At 45.1% G+C, this 6,625-nt stretch overlaps 1 long non-coding RNA gene across 1 annotated transcript; it reads left to right on the top strand.

The window, feature by feature from the left end:
- The first annotated feature begins 369 nt into the window (after positions 1-369).
- LOC103923291 lies at positions 370-5,270 on the top strand. The gene is made up of 5 exons (XR_663922.1): positions 370-638; positions 3,640-3,675; positions 4,120-4,255; positions 4,588-4,796; positions 5,136-5,270. It is a non-coding gene; the product is annotated as an uncharacterized LOC103923291 (long non-coding RNA).
- The last annotated feature ends 1,355 nt before the right edge of the window (positions 5,271-6,625 follow it).

Here is a 6,625-nt window from a genome sequence, read left to right as displayed (position 1 = left end):
AGAAGGGCAGAGCGAATTTCACCCTTGATTAATAAATCTTTCCAATTTCTGGTGGCTAAAGTTCTGTGACAAATTGATGTCTTTATCAGCTTTGTACTTGAGAATCGTTCTGACAAGTAACACATCTATTTGCATTTTGCTTTGTTTTCAAAGTGAGATCGAGAGACGTTCTGGCGAGATACCCAACTGCTTAAACGGCACCAATTTCTGCATAAATACGCCAGTATTTAAAAACAAATTCTGAGAGCGTTTTAATGAGACTGAACGTCCTCTAACACATACAGTTTTGCTACATGCTGCCGTGCCGTGAAAAATACTCAGAGGAAGGGAAGGAAGCCCTAGAGACATTAATTGTAAACGTGATTGGAGGGACTAGGCAGGTGTCAGAAACGGTTAAAAAACACCCTGCATCCCAAGATGGAGCAAAGGGAAACCAATTATAAACCGGCGCCTCATCTCCTCCATCTGCGACAGAGAAACACTTGCTAGGGATGCACATGAGAAGCGCAAGCCTTCTGTGTAAACCCCAAAGTGGACATCTTAAGCCTTGTAAAAAATACCTGGCTTTTTACCCTTGCTTGTAAAATGAACTGTATCTCTTGTTTAGTATGAAGAGTTGAAGCACCTCGGCGGCCCAGGTACGTTATTTTTAACCGCTGGAAGACCAGCTGAAAACAGTCACAAAGAACGTTCCTCTTGATATGTAAAACTCCTCTATATTCGTTCCGTTCCATACTATAGCAGTATACTTCCTATCTGCTTTGTAGCCACTCTAAGTGGTTTAGCGTGAAAACATTTGTATAGTATTGGGAGTCTGACCAGTGTTATTTCGTTTAAAAGAACTCATAAGACAAATATTCTGCATTCAGAGTTATAACTTGGGTGTGAAGCACACGGTCTGCAGGTAACTCTAAATGTTAAAATGATTGTGCTTCTATTTTTAAATGAGCAGATAAGAGAACACCAAGGAAATGGACGAAACACACGCGGCGAGCGATGCGAAATGTTTGCTTTACCAACCCTCTCGGCATAACAACATGAGATAATGCATTACATCATCCCTTTCGAAATTTCATTTTTTAGCTGAATGGCTTAGAAAAATCATTAAGTGAAAAACCAAGCTTTTCCTAGACGCTAAGGTGGTTCATTTGCCTGCTAGTTATCAGAAATTTTGGGTGCATGCCAAGGCGTTTTCACAAAACTGGAGGCTACACGTCCATCTTCTTTTATTTGAAGTACTTCGGCGTGAGTTGCAAAACGTTTGTTTTCATTTGGTTTGTGTTGGGAGAAAAAGTTTTGAAAAGCATTGACAGCCCGTGTCAGTATCATTTAATTATCAGTTTGAATTAAAGCACTGGAATTGAAGAAGCTTGTAGCAGCTTAGGTTAAATAACCAATTAAACGTAAATAGCCCCAACATGCAACTTCTGGGGGAAACCGCTAAAGATCAGTGGCATTTTAAAACCGATTTGAACGGTGTTTGAATTCCTGCAGCACTCAGACAGAGGGCGCCGGCGGAGCGGAGGAAAGGTAACTCCGTGCGTCCTCTTCGATGGCACTAGGAAAAAACACTGACCGCACAGGATTAAATCAGACTTTATTGGTCATCGCTGTTATATTTGGAGGGATGCTGCTGAGATGCAGCAGTGCCCCGAAATACGTCAGGTTGGCTGGGTACGTGACGTGGTCAGCGACTCGGGGCTCGTGCTCAGCGTCCCGTGGCACAGAAGCTGCGGGGGAATTTAACCCCGGTCGCGTGAGCGAGCAATGTCTGTGTCTCGCTGCTTCGTTTTCGGTGCCACGCAAGGCGTATCGCTCGAGCTGCTTTTCCCCGGTTGCAGTGACAAATCAGTAAAAGGGAATGACAAATGGGGTCAGTCGCAAGATGTAGCTGCAACGAAGAGATCTGCTTGGCAGTTTGTACAGCATTAATATGTCTGCAACGACTCTGTGCATAGCTGCGATACGTGGGGCACCGAATTCCTGGAAGTCCCATAGCTAAATCTCGATACGTCTTGCCAGAGAGAGAGGTCTGGAAAAAAAAGAACCTGGTCTTGAAGGTCAGGGGACCTTGTTGCTCTTCCTGTGGGAAAATGATCCTACCACGTGGGCTCGGGCCGTAAGATCTGCGGCCGGGCTGTTGGAAGCGGCGGGAGGCCGCTGGGGAAGTCTGGCATGCAGCGCGCTTCGGCCGCGGTGCTGTGGGGGGAGGCATAAAACCAGCCTGTAAAAGAGACAAGGGAGTATTGTACACCTTCCCCCCCCCCAGCATTAATATTAGCACAGAGGAACTTCTCCTTTTTCTTGGACAACCCACTGTTTCTCCTCCGTTTCAACCATAGGAAAGAACTGACACAGTGTCCTGGTTTTGGCTGGGACAGAGTTAATTAAGTGCCTATTTAGCAAACGTAAAGATGGCATTAGAGCTTTTTCTTTGTGCCCGTATCACCCATCCGTACACTTTTGCAAATCCCGCCTTTTGAGAGCTCTTCCCATCCCCCCCCCCCTCCTCCCTCGCACAGTTCCCATCTCTCCCTCTGCCATCACTAGGCCTTCTGCTCCTTACGCCCAAAACCACACGGGTTTTTCACTCTGCGCTTGTACCAAGGAGTGCTCGGTGAATCAGGGGAGCGTCCTTCCAGGGTCAAAGTACAAGAATGTTACTTAGTTTTACTGAAAATGAGGTAATGCTCCTCTTCAGGAACGCCGGCTCTGGTTGAGTAACGTTCAGGCACCCAGAACAGCCTTCGGTCCCGCTAATCGCAGTAAGAACAGCAGTTGGGATTAGATGCTATTCCGAGAGGGACAGAGCTAAAAAGGGGCTGCACGAAACAGAGCCAGCGCACCCTCGCTGTCAGGTCACTATTTATAGGAGAATGGATAAATGAATAAATCCCGCCTTTCACTTCCAATTAAGCAGCTCCCCTTTTCCTTCATCGAGTAACCTACACGTTTGTTGTCTTTTAAGGACTTCAGATCACCAGCTGAGATCACATTTTTAAATTTCATTTCCATGTTCAAAATACTTGGGGTCTTCTTCCTACAGAGGGGTCAGAGGCCGGGAAGTTTTGCATACGTACAGATCTTTATACAAACAAAAGATCTGTGTGGTTTAGGTGGTTCGGGATTTCTCTAGGAAAAAATGCTGCTCCGGGCACCTGATTTTACCTCTCCTATTCAAACGGACTGACGCCCCTGGAGCTAGTGGGGGTACTCACGGCAAAAGGTGCTGCTTTATTCACACAGTAACTGCAAACTAAATAAAAACATTGGTATTTAATTGCATCCTATTGTTTTCTGGCCTTGTTTCGATTTTAAATGATTTAGTGTCTGGAAAGTACTTACCGTTTAATTATTTGTCCGGTTTCCTTGGAAATGCTTTTGTAATGATGGCAGTGATGATTTTTTTCAACTAAGTAAGCCCAGAGTGTTGTCTCCTTCTTAAATACATCTTTGTAGTTGTCCTTAAAGGAATACAAATGCCTTTTGTGCCTTTGCCATTATTCTGTAGCAGTAGATTTGACTAAATGAATTACAAATCAAAAGTATAATGCAAGAATTATTTTGTTATTTTAACATTAATATTAAAAAGGATTCAAAATTCATGTAATTACCGGGGGGGATATTCTTTCATTACAGGACTGTTGCAACTCAGACGGGAGAAGAAAGCTTGAGGTAATGTATAACAGAATGAGTGCATACTAAAAGCTCTTGCAAAGCAGTAGGTTTATAAAAAAAAAAGGCAGAACAACTGTAGACTGTAAATAACGATCACATTAAACGTGTAAAATAGATACAGAAATATCCTAAGTTCTATTTTTTGTTGTTCAAAGCTATTATTACATCAAAAGCTGTAACACTGCCTCTCCTTCATCATTTTGAACGTCCACGTTGAGACATCAGGGACTGATTTTTTAGGCAAATTCAGGTAGCGCTGGGCACGTCTGAAAATAAAGTGGAATGCTTGCAAGACGTTCGACCACAGAAGAATACACAGTCGGTTGTGAGTTGTCCTCTGCTGCTCGAGCCTGGTTTTAAATTGCCAGATAAGGGATTGCATTTTTAACGTCTCTTCAAAATACCTTTGCGTCAGGGACTTTCTGTTCTGCCTTCCTGCAGAGCCTCGCAGCTGGGCTGGCACCAAGCTCCCGCAAGCTCCTGTAAAACAGAGGCAGAAAATAATAACGATAATGGACGGATCCGAGCACCTTCTTGAAAAGTACGACCGAACGGCAGCGCTGAACACAAATTAGAGGTACGCTAGCCTAGCAACGTAAAGCTTTGGGAGAATTATCTAGTTCATTTATTTCAAAAGATCAAAGTCGATCTCCTGATGCAGATTTTATCTTTAGTATCTTTACATCTTTATTTGCCTTCTAACCTCAGCTGGATGGGTGAAGAGTCACTGGCCCAAGTAATTAAAATACCTGGCCTTCATACGAATCCCAAAAATTGTCGTCAGGTGCTACTAATTTTTTTATCCGTTTCCCTTTTCCCCTTCCCCCGTCCGTGCTCTGCCAACGTCCCACGGCGTTGGTCTCCAAATCAGCCCTAAACCGCTGCTGACCAGTTTTGTTCATACCAAAGGGGGCAGCGCTCTGGGAACTGCGGACGAAAGGGAACCGCAATAAAATCGTCACTTTCCAGAAGTCGAAGGCTGTCGTATCAGGGGACAGGCCCGAACTCTGGCTCTCCTGACGAGCCCGCCAGACAGGATGGCCCCCGAGGTTCCTTCGTTCAGACTCCTCGATTCCCCCAATTATTTTTCCACCGTGATTTTTATCCACCTGCAAAAGGTCAGTGGGGGGTGCAGGTGACTCGGTCATTTTGGGGATGATGTGGCAAAACATTTGTTGGCTGTCGTGCTGGGAATCGCTCGTATTTACATTTCATCTGCACAGAGGTGGGTGGATTTGTACCGATCCCCCACTTTTACAAATTATCAAATAATGGACGTGATAAACAGAAAAGAAATATTCCAGGGTAAAAATAGTTCCAGTGATGATTTTATTAATTACTGAGAGTGAAAATGTCCATCGTATTTGTCGGATATTTATCCGTTATTTGCAGATAAGACATTTAAAGCAACTGAGGAATTATTTCAAGGAAATCTTTACAATTTTCCTTTCCCACAGGATGACATCGGATGGTGGAAGAGCAGTTTAATGTCAACGGGGCTTGTTGCTGGACAACGTAACATTTGATGTTGTTTCTAATTTAAATCTGCCTTAAGAATTCATTCAAATACATATTTGTATAAATAAAAATCTGTTTAATCTCGCTAATAATTACACTAGTCCAATTACTATTTGAACAGCACGATAACAGCTTCAGGGGCAGATTTTGGTACCTAAGTTTAGTCAATAGGATTGCCGCAGGATTACAGTGCTCTCTATTTCAAGAGATCAAATTTTATCTTGATTATTTAAAAAGGAGTCGATTTTCCTCTTCTTGTTTCAAAGAGAAAGGAGGCCGAGGCAGCCTGCGTTTCCCGGGACATCACACGCTACCGCCTAACAGAAAATTCCTCCTCTCTGCAACCTTTGATTCACATCCCGGTCCGTCTCATGTCTCTAAAACGCTTCCACTTCATTCTTAACGTAGGAAAATCATTTTTCACCATCTCTGCTCTAGCAGATGGTATCGGTGCTTTTACTGAATTTGAGTAGCTGTCCCAGGAAACAGCAAAAACTGGGGACTGATGTGGGGAGAGTTCCTCCTGTCCAGAGGAACTCCACAGACTTGCGCTTCACGTGGAATATATTCCAAATGGCCATTTTATATTTGGCCCATGTATCAAACCAGTAACGTTACTGGATCAGGCTGTGCTTCCATTATTTCTTCCCACTCTAAAACATGCACGGTTTCAGCCGGGACTTCGGCTGCGACGCTCGGGCGCAACTGCTCATTGAACGCAAGTTCATAAACGAAACCCCCGAGATTCAGGTTGAAATCGTAGGCTGGAAACCGTCTTGATGCAAACAACGCCGTGGAACAGCTCCCTGGTTTACGTGTTCTTGGTACCGGTTGCAAAGCAGACATGCCGAGTTAGAAAAATTCGGATGTGCCCCTTCGAGCCAGGTGTCTCGGCCGTTCTGACGTCAGCGTCTGCTTCCCACTAACGTCCTTTGTGCCTGACGTACGGTGTTCCAGTTACAAAGCTTTCTGCCTGCTGGTGGGAGAGAGCCGAACTGCGGAAAGCCACATCGTCGGGTATCGAGTCAGAAGAGGAGATAATCCTTCTGCGCATCCTATTACTGGTTCATGTGCAAAAGTGCGGTGGAAGCCAACGGCGATGCCGCGGGGGGACCGTTATCGGCTACAGGCAGCCAGCCACGGACAGCTCACGCCTTTTTGTCAGCTCCCTCGTACTGAGGAAACGGAGATGTTTGCGTGTGCTGTGAAAACAGCACATCAGTTCAAACGTCGTCTCCCTGCATACTTCTTAAAAGCAGCAGCCTTTTAACCGAAGAAACACCGCGAGCGTTTCCCTTGAGTCCCGTCACACCCCATCCGCGTACGTGTTGTGGGGCCAAAGCAACCCCGCGGCGTGAGGGAGTCCAGCCCTGGAAACGGGCCAAGAGCGAAGCCCTCGCTCCCATCAGTTAACATCTTCGGTGCAGCA

Source organism: Pygoscelis adeliae, unplaced genomic scaffold (assembly GCF_000699105.1).
Source record: "Pygoscelis adeliae isolate BGI_AS28 unplaced genomic scaffold, ASM69910v1 Scaffold919, whole genome shotgun sequence".
NCBI classification, from domain to species: Eukaryota; Metazoa; Chordata; class Aves; order Sphenisciformes; family Spheniscidae; genus Pygoscelis; species Pygoscelis adeliae.
The sequence above is the reverse complement of the archived record's forward strand: the minus strand, read 5'-3'. Positions and strand labels throughout refer to the sequence as shown.